At 50.7% G+C, this 13741-nt stretch overlaps 1 pseudogene; it reads right to left on the reverse strand.

The window, feature by feature from the left end:
• Positions 1-13060: 13060 nt before the first annotated feature.
• Positions 13061-13526, reverse strand: LOC148758728 (immunoglobulin heavy variable 1-3 pseudogene; annotated as a pseudogene).
• Positions 13527-13741: the final 215 nt, after the last annotated feature.

Raw genomic sequence — 13741 nt, forward strand, 5'->3', positions numbered from 1 at the left:
AGTTTGATGTCAACTTTAATATAAAGAATGATTGCAAAGTGGAGACCAGCCCTTCTCATGACCTGGCTGAGACCCCGGGCCCTGCAGGTGACTGTGCAGGTGTAGCCTTTACTCAGAGTCCAGCTCCAGGGAACAGGCCAAGCTGGGTGAGGACCTGCCTCCCATGAGGCCACAGCTGCCAGGCAGCAGTCACGAGGTTTTAGACCCTCTGTGTCCCTCCTGTCTTCTCACGTCTCCCAGGACAGGGCAGCTCCTCCCCAGGTGAGCCACTCAGGAAGGTCTTCCATGTTTCTTGACCAGAAAAATGCTCTGACCACCTGGAAACCTCTTTTCCCACTGACTCACAGGTTCTTCTGGACCAGCACGTGTTCTGAGATGGGTGTGCACAGCGTGAGCTGCATCCTGGGCACAGGGGGTCATTTTGTCCCCTGCCTCCCGTGATCTCCAAGGCTGTGGGAGGAAGGAAATCTGGAGGCTGATTTCCTGGGAAGTGGCCAAGAGCTCATGGTGGGATAAGAATACAAGGAAGGGAAACCAAAGTGCAAAATAGTTGTATCTGTTATGAAGTCACTAAACTGAGGTGAAACACGTCATGGGATTTACCAGCCTGGTAAATGCTTAAAACCAGGTTTGGTTCTCTGAGTCTCGCACACACCCCAGTGTCCTAGAAACCCCTAAATGTGATCAGAAATATTTTATACTGCATGACGTGAACTGGGGCGTCTCTTACAGACTATGGACATTTACGGAGAAGATGTGAGATTTCCTCAGGATGATAAATGTCTCAGGAGATCCCGTCATTGACACAAGTGCTGGGAGTGAGGGGTTGGTGCAGCCACGTGGGATTGGGGTGGAGTCTCTGACAAGGGGTGACATCACTGTCCTGCAGGCCCTGCGGGACACATCTTTAGGGGCCTGGGCTCCAGTCAGCTGTGACCAGCATGATGGAAAAGGCAGGTGGCCGCCTAGAGAAAGAAGCTGAGAGAACGTCTCCTCCAGCTGCTCACACCAGTGCCCAGTGCTCACCCACGTGCTCTCCACTCCCACTCCCGTTCCCCTTCCCAAGTGGAGGAGAGGACTGAGCCCCGTCCACGGCCCTGGCCAGCCCCAGTGTGTGGTGTGTCCTCACCTCCCTGAGGTGCGCTCAGACTGGACATGCCCTGCCCCTCCCTCAGCTGTACCTGCGACGATACCCAGAGAAGCATTTCAGGTGAGCGCCTGGAGTATCTCTGTGTCCCAGATTTCCGAGAGCTGTAGAAACCACGGGACCTGGACAAATGGGTCCTGCTGAATCTCCCGCATTCCTCTCATTCACACGCCAGGTGTGATCAGAGGGAAGTTTGGTTACCTGCTTGGGGGACACGTTCAGGTAAAAGGTCAGGGTGACAAAGGGTCTCCCGAGAAGGGCGGGTCCAATCGTGTGCAGCACAGTCCTGTTTGTGTTGAGTGCCATGGAATGTCCTGCGTCCCCGACTGTCCTCCTTGCACCACTGTCAGTCACAGAGGGCCTGGCGCTGATAACACGTGCACAGACCTGGCATCTCCCTTGAGGACACACCCAGGTCCTTGTCATGCCCTGACCCTCTCGTGACCTGACCTCACCCTGTGTCCTCCACCCACACAGACCCACCTCTCACACTGCTCTCCGGCCTCAGGGCCCCACCCCCCAGGACCACTGATCGTGCTCCCACTCAGGGACCTGCCACAGGCTCCTCCCTCTCCCCACATCCTGGAAACACCCCTTCGTTAGGTTCTCATACAGGTGAGCTCCTCAGGACGACCTGCATCATCCATCTTCCTGCAGTGTTTCTCCCACACCACATGTCATGGTTAGATGCTAACCTGTAATGGAAAATGGATGCACACTTTTCATTGTTACCAGGGTCATATTTTGTGGCAAAACGTACATCATCTAAAATGGGAGGGGGGTGTGGATGTGGGAGAAGGTAAAGGGACTGGAAAGTAAAAATTCGTATTCACAATATAGCCACGGGGCAGGACACACAGTCTGGGGAATATAATCAATAATGCTGTAAAGATTTTGTAGGGGGTCAGATGGGCACTTGGACATTAGGGAGACCACTTCATGGACTGTGTAGATGCCTGACCACTGCGCTGTAACCTGAAGCTGAATCACATTGAATGTCAACTATAAAGTGTTGGAGACGGATCAGCTCACACAGCGAGACTGTGAGAACATGAATCCTCCAGGTCCAAACCTAGTCTTAATGTGCCTCTTGCAAGTATTAATGTTTTCTACCATTTAAAACTATTAATTTATTTTACTTCAGTTAGAGTGTCCAGTGCCTCGCAATCAAATAAGTCCGGGCTGACATGTGCGAATCAAGAGACTCCCGGGTGGGGGAGATGAGGACATTGGGTGGGGGCAGATCTTCGGGGAGCTGCCCGACAGCTCTGTCCCTGTCCCTTCCCTGTCCCAGGAGAGGGGACCCCAGAACAGTGAGAGGAGAACAGGCAGGACGAAGAGGTCCTGGATGGCTAATGGTGTTTCCCTTATTTTAGCATCCATTTTGTTAAGGTGCATTTTTCCTAGGAAATCACCCATTTTGGTGCAATAGGTTTATCTTATTTTACTTTTAATTTCTCCTCTGTTCCCAGAATTGTGACAATTAATGAATAAATGCTGATACATTATTATTTACTAAAGTCTGTGTTTCATTCAGGTTCCCACATTCAGGCTCAGTCTCAGCGCTGGCGCCTCTGTCTGTTAAAGCCCCACTGACCATCCAACCAGACAGGTGATTGCTGACAGCTGGGGTACCTGTGACCATACTGGGCTGTTATGATAGGAAATGAGACCAGGAGAAGGAACAGGGTGATAAAGATAATGGACACTGTGCCGAAGATGGAGATTTGATTCTCTAGTTTGGGGTGAAGCTGTTGGTTGTTCCACACACAGGAAGTGACAGGACTAGATCCCTAACTTAGAAACATCAAGCTGGTCGCAGTGTGGAGGTTGCACTGGACGAGAGCGGGACGGGAAGCAGGGAGACCAGTGAGAAGAGATGTGAGAGGCGCTCTGGCCTGAGCTGAGGTGGGGACCATGCGTTTGGAGAGGAGCAGGGGTGAGAAGACCAGGGAGGGGCTGTGGTGAGCGCTGCCCTGAGGGTGAAGCCGGCACAGATGCCAGAGGCAGCACTCGGGACTGTGGCTGTGTGGACACCAACAGGAGAGCTCATTTGCCACCAGGAGACTCTTTGCGAAACTCTTGATCCTTCCAGCCCATGGAGGTAGAGAAAGGACTGGGAAGGGAAGACGGAGGGGGAGTGAGGGCCCATCACGTGTGGGGCAGGAGCTCACCTGCCTCACCTCACTGATCTCACAGCCACCTGAGAGGGAGCAGTTACCCCACCTGACAGGTGAGGAGACGGACTTTCCATGTCTTTGTCTGAAGTCACACACTAGTATGTGGAGGGGACAGAAGCCAGCTGTGCGCCTGTCTGGGGCTCAGGCACTTCCCCCATAAGGAAGGTGTCACCCCAGACTCCATTCTGAGCAGCCAGGAAGCTCCTGTCAGTTGTGACCTCAGAGGAAGGGCACCTGGGGAGAAGCAGAGATGTGCTCTGGGTTGAGGATGAAGAGATTTTAAAAGGCCCGAGCACAGGCATCGCATGGCTGTGGGGGAGTTGTTGTCACAGGGATCTGGTGCTGCTTGTCCCCCTGTGAAGGGCCAGGCCACCGCCTCCCTCCCCACCTGTCCCCGTCCCCAGCTGCCTGCCCTGGTCCCACCCCAAACCAGCTTGGGTGAGTGCACAGCAAGCTGGACCATGAGGTTATGTGCAGATTTTCCTCTAGTAAAATGACCAAGGTTCCACCCAACGCTGCAAGGACTATGTGGGTCACTCTGTTTGTCCAGGACCCCGGGTGTGCAAGCTCTGCTGGCCCATGTGGGCCCATTTGGGCCTCGGTTCTGGACTCAGAACTGTGTTAGAATCAGTCTTCATTTTAAATACCTGTGACGTGGGGAAATACTTGCCGCTGCCCTATCTGGAAAATGGGAGCAGTGGGTGAGACGAGGCGTGTGCAGGGCCTGAAACAGGATTTATCTCACGGTGAGACTAGTTCCAGGGGCCTGGATTCCCATTTCGGTGCAGAGCAAGGAAACACTCTTCTCTGCTGCCATCTAGTGTTCGAGGTGGGAATGACACCAGACTGTATGTCATCAGGAAAATTATTCTCTGCTGCCATCTCGTGTGCATCTTGGGAATGACACTCATTTGTGTGTCACCAGTAAACGCTACTGTTCTCTGCTCCGTTTGCGGGCAGCTTTGCAACAGTTACGCTCCAGCTTTTTTCTTTAAACACTTGAAGTGTCCATATCATCACCAATATCAACTTCAATTAAAAAGGGAAAAACTTCGTAAAAAATACATAAATATTTTATACTCATGGTTCATTCTTCTTAAGAAAGAAAGAAATAATAATAATAATAATAATAATAATAATAAAAGACATGGATACCTTCTGAAAATTTGATGTTTCACCATTTAAAGAATTTTCTAAGATCCTTGGCCAGAGTTTGGGATGTCAGTAGATGGTAAGATCAGATACAAAGTGATTTCGCCTTTGGGTTTGTTGTAAAAACTTGTGAGGTTTCAAAAGTTGGATTTTAATTAAGTCTTGAGGATTTATTTTTTTGTGCTTGATTCACTTAATCACTACATTTAGAAAACAACCCGATTCACTCTTATGCTGCAAAATGTACTTTGATTTTAATGTACTTAAGTGTGTTTATCTAGAGTATTATTGGGTATTTCTCATCTTAAAGGGAACTCAGTATCTTTTTTTTCTCTTTTTAAGTTCCCTACCTTGAATTTATTGCTATGGAGTCTGTTCACTGTACCCCTATAGGAAGGACTGCATGTCCTGGGGAGAGGGTTGATTTATGGTTTGATTTCTTCTGTTAAAAGTTAAGGTGAGCTCATACTTTATTCCACTATTTTCTCTTTGGAATGAATAGTCTGGTTTCAGGTTTGCTCTTCTTGCCTTTCTCTGCACAAGTACTTCAGCCATCACACATCTTCTCTTCTCCTGTATATTCAGTACTGGTTCTTTCCATTGTGTTTACAGTATGTTCACCTCTCACTAACCAAAGAAGCATCTTGTTTTGGCCATATTATCAGCTATTGTCCTGCTATTTTTTTCCCACCATCAGGTTTCCCTCCTTGGAAATGACCCTCTTACATCTTTCACTTGTTCACCACGTATTCTCTTACTCAGAGTGAGCCATCGTCCACGCCTGTCACTCAACTGAAACCCCACTGAGGCAGAATCTCCAGCAGCTACTTATCCTCATCTCTGCACTGGTCGTCATGGTTTGTAGCCAGCCAGCCGCCACGAGTGGAACGGTTCCTGACAAGGGGAGTGGGAATGAAAAAAGACACTCACACATATGATGATGGCGATCGCGGACTTCAGTGATCCTGAAGACGCTGAGTTTATTTTGTCCCCAGAATTTATACCTTCTGTGGACGTGCAGTTTAACAAGTACAAAAATGCATTACCTAGTTAACAGTGAATCTTTAACTTTAACACAGGAGACACAAAATTTACTGAAACTCCCAAATGTAATTATCTTATCAATTGCCCTGATAGGCATCAGCCTTCAGTTCTGGGAACTGGCCACTCCCACCACATTCCTGAGCAGCATGCAAGCAGTCTCCAGATGCAGGCAGAGACAATTGCCTCAGGGGGAGGAAATAGGTTAAGTATAAACCGAGCCATTCTGTTAAGGCTTTAAAGTTAACTGCAACCATGGCTCCCCACAATGGTTGGTTCCTGCTTCTCCCTGAAATTCTGTCCTTCCCGGATGCCGCACAAGCTGAACTCTCCTGATCTGTCCCCTTCCCTAGGCCGCTCTTCTGGTTCCAGGCACCCCCTGCCCAACACGAACAGGCACAGTAAGGCCATAGTGTTCTCTCTCTCTCTCTCTCTCTCTCTCTCTCTCTCTCTCTCTCTCTCCATTTTTTAAAACTCTTTTTTAGCTGCTTGCGGTGGTTTTAGATGTTACTTCCATTCAAGTGGCTTCTGTACTGAATCACCTTCTCAGACATAGTTCATTAAACTTCATCTCCATGTTGCGAGCGCCTGTAAGGCAGTGACCACACTTCATTCTCTTCCTGAAAGCCAAGGGGACATTAACCTCTCAGCAGGGCCCCACGTCCCTTGCATGGTACTTGTGACTTGAGTGGGGAACAAAGTCCCGGCACACAGGTTCAGATAGCGTGAGTAACACAGCTTCATTTGGGAGCCGATGTCCCTCCAGAGGCCAATGCTCTGCTAAGCACAGAAGGTTATACAGAATAGAATCGAATTTAATAACGAATGAACCAAGTCCCAGAGTCAATTGAGGTGGAGAAGGCCCCTGGTTCGGGGGAGACAACTGGGCCCACGACGGTCTGAGGGGAGCTGGTCTTGCAGGGAAGAGCTTCGGAGAGGCCCGGCGTATCCCAGCTTGCACCTCGCAGAGGACTCTGTCGGATAGTGTCTTGCTCAGAGCCTCACGGAGGGTCCTAGCCGAGCGCCCAGTCAGACCACTCACAGCATTGCTCTGCAGTTCTGCTTTTGTCCTCTTTTCCTTGGACTTGTTTACTTCTTAGGTGATAACCAGAGCTTGTTTGCCAGGAATTTTTTTACCTCTTAGATGGTAACCAGAACTTGTTTGCCAGGAGTTTTTTACCTCTTAGGTGGTAACCAGAACTTGTTTGCCAGGAGTTTTTTACCTCTTAGGTGGTAACCAGAGCTTGTTTGCCAGGAGTTTTTTACCTCTTAGGCCATAACAGAAGTTGCTTGGTAAATGTGTTTATCACTCAATTTTGCTATGCTCAGTTTCACACAAAAACATGTTTTTCACTTCACTCTTATCCATCTCAAACATGTGGCCATAGTCCTGTCCCTACTAGGAAACAACTGGTTTTGCAAACCTCAATCCAACATAAGCCTTTGCTGTATTTTAAATCTTCCTCCTGAACGTACTTCCACTTGGGGGCCTGTCTCAGTCCTACTTCCTGTCTTTCCCATAACTTCAGGTCACGGATCTCTGATCTACGTATGGGCTGCTCACTGAGACATGAGGAGGGACCAGCATATCCACTCTGTTCTCAGTCCTTGTGTCCTTTGTGTCACCAGAGCCACCTGTGAGGTGTCCTCCATGGTGCTCTGTACAGGAGGTTCCATAATATCCTGTGTCATAAGGCTTCTGCATTGTCAGAGAATCACATGGGTCAGCAGCCAGCTGTGCCCCCACCTGATACAGGCCTGTCCTGCAATAGTGACTGTGTCTCCATGAATCATATGTTTCCATGACATGTGGCCTCAGCAGGGCCACCCTAAGACCCAGTGAGTGTAACCTGTCCTGGGGTGTCCACAAATGGACAGACACGTTAGATGAATTAGGAGATGACATGGGGACACGTGAATGCCATGTATTTACTGGACCTCCTTCTGTGACGGGTACTGTGGGCAGAGCTGGGAGTGTGAGCAGAGCTCCAGCCCCATGGAGCTCAGGGTCTGGGACAGAGTGAGTGAGAGTTAGGACAGCAGGTGACAGAAAGTGTTGTTGAGGTGGGTTTCAACTTCCATCTGAAACATGAAGACAGTAGGTTATTGTGGAAATGCTGTAGGGAGGACAGAGGATCCTGGGTAAACAGCCCTGGAGGCTGATCCGCTGTGGGGCCAGGTGCGCCTGTGGGAAGGACGTGCCATGTGGGGACACCGTGGGCATGTGGGGAGCAGAGAGCCTGAGCTCAGCACACAAGGGTCTAGAAATGTTCTGGGGTCTCTCTTTGTGGGAAATGTTTCCCTACCACAGGGGAGATGATTGTGTTCAGGATGGGCTCTCTGTGACAAAACTAGGATGCTCGGGAATTTGGTGAAGTAAAGGTCCCCAGGGACTGGTGACATGTCATTGTAAACACTGTTTCTACTGTGTTGGCTGCTAGAATAGAAGACATTAGAGTCAGAAAGATGATTCAAGACTTGTCCCTGGGGCAGCTGAGAAATTTCAGAGGAAATACATGTTTGTAAAGGGAGTCCCATCCCCACCCAGGTCCCCACCTGCTCCTGGGGCTGGTCCCTGTGCTGGGTGTGTCCCGAGCGCCCCCTGGTGTCCCGAGCTCCCCCTGCAGCCCAGACCCCTGTCCTCTGCAGGGAGGTTTGTGTCTGGGCTCACACTGACATCCCCTCACTGTGTGGCTCGTACAGTAATACAGGGCCGTGTCCTCGGCTCTCAGGCTGGTCATTTGCAGATACAGCGTGTTCTTGGCGTTGTCTCTGGAGATGGTGAATCGGCCCTTCACGGAGTCGGCGTAGTATTTCTCACTTCCATCAGGTTTAATAACTGAGACCCATTCCAGCCCCTTCCCTGGAGCCTGGCGGACCCAGTGCATCCAGTAGCTACTGAAGGTGAATCCAGAGGCTGCACAGGAGAGGCGCAGAGACCCCCCAGGCTGCACCAAGCCTCCCCCAGACTCCACCAGCTGCACCTCACACTGGACACCTGCAAACATAGAGACATCCTGGTCAGAAACTGTCACACATCCACTGTTTCTCTCACTCATATTCTCTCACATACTCAGAGTCTCCTGTTCTCCATAAATTACCTCTTAAAACAGCAACAAGGAAAACCCAGCTGAGCCCAAACTCCATGGTGCGTCGTCTGTGCTCAGTCCCGATCACGGAATAGGGACACCTGGGGATCCCGGGGCTGGGGCTCCTGTCCCACAGCTGCAGGGTCAGGGCTGGGCTGGTTTTCATCAGCAGAGGGGCCCCTATTTGCATGTCCTCCTTCCATATAGGGAGCTCGGGGTTGGACACCTACACACGGACAGGGCCTCATGCAGGCGTCAGTGTCCTGGTTAGTTGGAAGCCACGTGAGTTCAGGAAAACATGATTTATTACACGTGACAGTGCTGGAGTGAGTGCTCAGCACCCATTACCTCATTTCATTTGTATGTGAGCACCCAGAACAAGTGACCGAGGTGTCAATCCACCTTCATGTTGCAGAGGTGAAGCTACACACGGCAGCCCAGAGGAGCCGTGTGATGTGTCCAAGGGCACATATCAGCTGAGAGGGAGCCCTGTACCCTCCCCATGGACCCACTGCTCCCCATCCACTCCAGGGCAGGGATGGACATTCCAGGTGAGGTTCCAGAACCTCTTCTCTGTAATGAGAACATGTGTGATTTTCTGCATTGTAGCAGTTACCTAAGAATGTGGAGAATCAGTGTTCATGCAGCTGTAATTTCATAAGTGTGATATTTTGCATGTTACTGTCTGTCTGTCTGTCTTTCCTCACCAATTGTTCATTTGTTTCCTTGTAGTAGCTTCAATGATGCATATGTGACCACAGTAAATGGCCCAGATCAGGAGGATGCAGGTCTTACCTGAATCTCTAGGCATTTTATTGGACCTGGAAGCAGGAGCACGACTAGGAACAGCCCCACCCATTGTCCTCTCACTGGGTCATTCCCAGTGTCCCACCTGAGGGACTTGTGGTGATGCCCAGCTCAGGGGGCTTCTCGTGCAGGAGACCAGCAGGCAGGGAAAGAGCCACCATGGCAGGGACAAGGGACCCTGTCAGTAGTGTGGGGCTGTGACTTCACAGTGGGGAACGAACATGTTTAACTCTTATTGAACAAAGGAGGGTATATGTGGAGCTGCTCAGTTTTGATGACATACGGACAAGTGCCAATATGAATATATAATTGAGTGATTGATAACTAAATCTACTGGTGTGTATACATAGTAGTGGGAAGATTTAAATGTATATTGTCAGCCACATTGTATCTAGTGAAATGTCCACAGGCATGTTCCTCAAAGCAGAAAAATAAAATAACCCCTTATTTCCTGTGACACCTACTGACTGACAATCCACCAGAATCCCCAGTCTGTCTATATTATAAATTAGATCCCTACCTGTATTTCAAAGTTGATGTCAATTCTGACAACGTCATGGTGTGTCCTCACCCGTCTGCAGCATCCCCACACCACGTCACTGCCCTGTGGAAACAGCCCCCTGGGTCTCCACCAGGACACTGAGGGGGAGGACACCTGCCCTCACCTCCCATCACCGTCAGGCCCAGACCTCAGTGTTTGCCTCCTGAGCTGCACATGCTGAGCTATACGGGCAGCTGGGCAGCAGTGAGGGGTGGATGTGCTCTTCTTCCTGGGAGATGACCATGGGGTCTGGGGACACATGTGCCCCTGGGAAAGGGGCCCCGGGCTGCACATCCTGTGAGAGTGCACTCGGTGTACACGTGGTGGTGGTGCCCTCGCCCCTGGGTACCTCTGGCTTCCTGACCTTCAGGGAGACCAAGAAGACGGACGTGTTGACAGGATGCTTTTCTATCCCTGGGACTTGGAGACCCTGAGAAGTTAGAGAGAGAGTCATGGAGCTGATGGAGAGGCTGTGGGTTTTCAGTCACCACAAGGGCCACTTACACAGAGTCTCTCTGCCTAGACTGTCATGAAAGAGCTTCAAGAAGTTAATACAATAGAATGATTGGTGAAGTCAATTAGGAACACCCGACATCAGGAGGATTGCTGTTATTTAAGGTTGATTATTCATCTATGACATAGAAGTCCCTGCTGTCCCACACTCATGGCTGTTACATGATTATAGGAGAGGAAGTCATCGCAGTGCCTGGTCCTTGGGAACTGTGCACATCACCATGACGACAGCGTATTCTAAATAGGAAAGTACAGTACGGGGGATACAGTCAGCAGGATTGTGACGACTGTGTAGTGTCAGATGGGCAGTCGCATAGTGGGGGTTCCCTCCATAAATTATATAATGTGTAACCACTGTGCTGTGCGCATGACACTAACATAAAACAGTATTGAATGTCAGCTATAATTGGAAAGTAGTCACACGGATGTGTAGTGTCATATGGGGAATATAGTCAATAATGTTCTAATACCTAAAAACGGGAGGACACTTCTGTGTTTCCAGAACGTTTAGAAAACAGCTTCTGCTGCGTGAATGTCAGGAGGAGGTTTAAGGAGCACGGAGACCAAACCCTGACAGGAGAGCAGCCCTCAGCCAACTCCTCCCAGGACGTGAATTGAGCGCGTCCCGAGCGCCCCCTGGTGGTGCGCGTGCGCCTTTGTCCCAAAGCCCCTGCAGACAGACTGTGTCCCCTCCCCTTTATCCAGCATCAGTGTGGGACGCTTGGAGCACTAGTGCTGTGTACCCTCCTGTGCACAGAATTTTTCATTACCTGACCCCTCCATTCCATCTCTTTGGAATGCAGGCGTCCGTAACTCTTACCCTTTGCCTGCCCTGCTGTTGTGTTTTAAGAGACAACTTGTGTTCTAGTGTCACAGACAGAGAGGCTTTTACCCCAGGATAGATCCACCAAATTATGACCCATAACTGATTCAGAGATTGTATTTGGGACTTTTGAGGTGATGGTGCTCATACATTTCAGACTGGATTTCATGCTTGAATGAGTCAGCTTTTGGGGGATGTTGGGAGGTTCTAACTGTAATTGGCCTGTGGGAGGCGTGTGAATATGTGGGGGGCAGAGGGAGCTCTGAGATGGTCTGAGTCAGGCCTGGACCTGTGAGTGTTTGATGGGAAAAGGGGCTTTGTCATTCTGGTTCATTTAGGCACCAGGGGAGGAAAAGGTTTTCCTGTGTTATCTGAGTGACTCCTGATGCATCCACAGTGTTCACAGCAGAGGGAGGCAGAGGGAGATTAGATCCAGGAGAGGAAAGCAATGTGCCTTCTGATGGAAGGTGACCTCCTCCTGGTGTGACATTGGAGGAAGAGGACCTGGGATGCAAGGAATGCACCTCTAGCAGCTGGAAAATAAAAATAAACTGTCTTTACCATTCTATTCCATCTGTGCTGCTATGAATAGTTCCATATCCTGGTACATTATAAACAACATACATTTACTCCCCACAGTTCTGCAGGTGACAATCCAACACCCAGGCCCTACATGGTCACCACTCGTGAGGGCCCTCTCCCTGGTTCACATCCGGTGGCTTCCTGCTGTGACCTCACAGGGTGGGAGGGGCAAGCAAGTGGTCTCAGCCTCATTAGAGAGGCTCTGCTCCCTTTCCTGAGGGCTGCGCTCTGATGACCTAGCCCCTCCCAAGTCCCCACCTGCTAACACAGCCCTCCCTAGGGGTTAGGATTTCAACACACACATTGTCAGACCACATCCTCCCCGAAACCCTCCTGGGTGTCTGTGGTCCTGCCAAGACCTTGATATCGTCCAGTGAAAATGACCGCACGCTCTGAGCCCCAGATTGTGAGGGAATCAACATGAGTAGAGTTGAGTACTGAAGTGTGAGGTAATTAGATTCATTTGTCCTGGGAAAGTAACAGGCTGGATGTGAGTCTCACATCATCCAGGGTTTCCCCACGTTGCTCCCTGTTGTGTGAGGACCCCCAGGACTCCTCAGGGACAGGGACACCCGCAGGCTGGGGTCTGAGGAGAGAAGCCTCTTCAGGAACTCACCCCTGCAGGAAAGGCTGAGGGGACAGTGAGCTGACATAGATTGTGCTTGACCTGGCACACGTGTCACCTATGACGTTGTCACCACTTGTCATGATGGTCCTCCCAGATGTCATGTGTGTGGTGCTTGATCACAGGTGGGAAGTAGAAATTCACACTTCATTCTATACTCACTTTCACCCAAAACATAGTTCTGTTTTTCTGAAATAGGGGAAAGAGAGGGAACTTGCTATGGAGACCCCACCATCCAATCTGCCTCCCCCAAGTGATCCCAGGTGATGCCTGAACTAACCTCCCTCATTCAGAGAACACGGAGGCTCCAGACGCGCCCTCTGCAAGGACATTGACACATGACAGGTCCTTTCAGGAAAGGCTTTCCCTGGTTCCTCCTTGCAGGATGTTTGGACACTGGAAACCTTTCCCTGAATGACTGAGGTGCCCTGAGAGCCTCACTCCTCGTCTCAGGTTCCTGACTCTGCGTGAGGAAGTCAGGAGACACATCGTCCCTGTCGTATCTTCAGAACCGCACAGCTGCCCTCTCCTCAGGGTTCCTGACACTCTCAGGATGTGGGTCATCTCACTGTGTCCCTCGCACAGTAATACACGGCCGTGTCCTCAGGTCTCAGACTGCTCAGCTCCATGTGGGCTGTGCTGGTGGACGTGTCCCTGGTCATGGTGACTCTGCCCTGGAACTTCTGTGCGTAGCTTGTGCCACCATTGCCTCCATAGATCCATCCCATCCACTCAAGCCCTTGTCCTGGGGCCTGTCGCACCCATTGCACCCAGTAGCTGGTGAAGGTGTATCCGGAAGCCTTGCAGGACACCTTCACTGAGGCCCCAGGCTTCCTCACCTCAGCCCCAGGCTGCACCAGCTGGACCTCGGAGTGGACACCTGTGGGGAGGAGACAGGAGTGGGTGGATCCCCTGTGACTGGCCCAGGTCCCCTCATCAGCCAGGGACTGGGGAGTCCCTTACCTGTCGCCACTGCCACCAGGAAGAGGACTGTCCATCTCCAGTCCATGGTGAGGGCTGTGCTGTCAGGACGTCTGTAGGGGAGCGTGTGGCTGTGGGGCGATGCTCTCAGGGCACAGACATGTCCGTATATAACCCCGCCCACCTCATCTCATTTGCATATTCATGAGCAGAGGGTTTCATAGCTGAAAACTTGGCCCACCTGAGAGAAGCTCAGTGACACAGGGACCATGTTCAGTGGGCGTCTGAGGGTCCAAGTCCTAATCCCTGATGGAGGATAT

The sequence above is a fragment of the Rhinolophus sinicus genome, chromosome 3 (genome assembly GCF_057876585.1).
Source record: "Rhinolophus sinicus isolate RSI-liver-muscle chromosome 3, RSI-T2T, whole genome shotgun sequence".
In the NCBI taxonomy this organism is placed as follows: domain Eukaryota; kingdom Metazoa; phylum Chordata; class Mammalia; order Chiroptera; family Rhinolophidae; genus Rhinolophus; species Rhinolophus sinicus.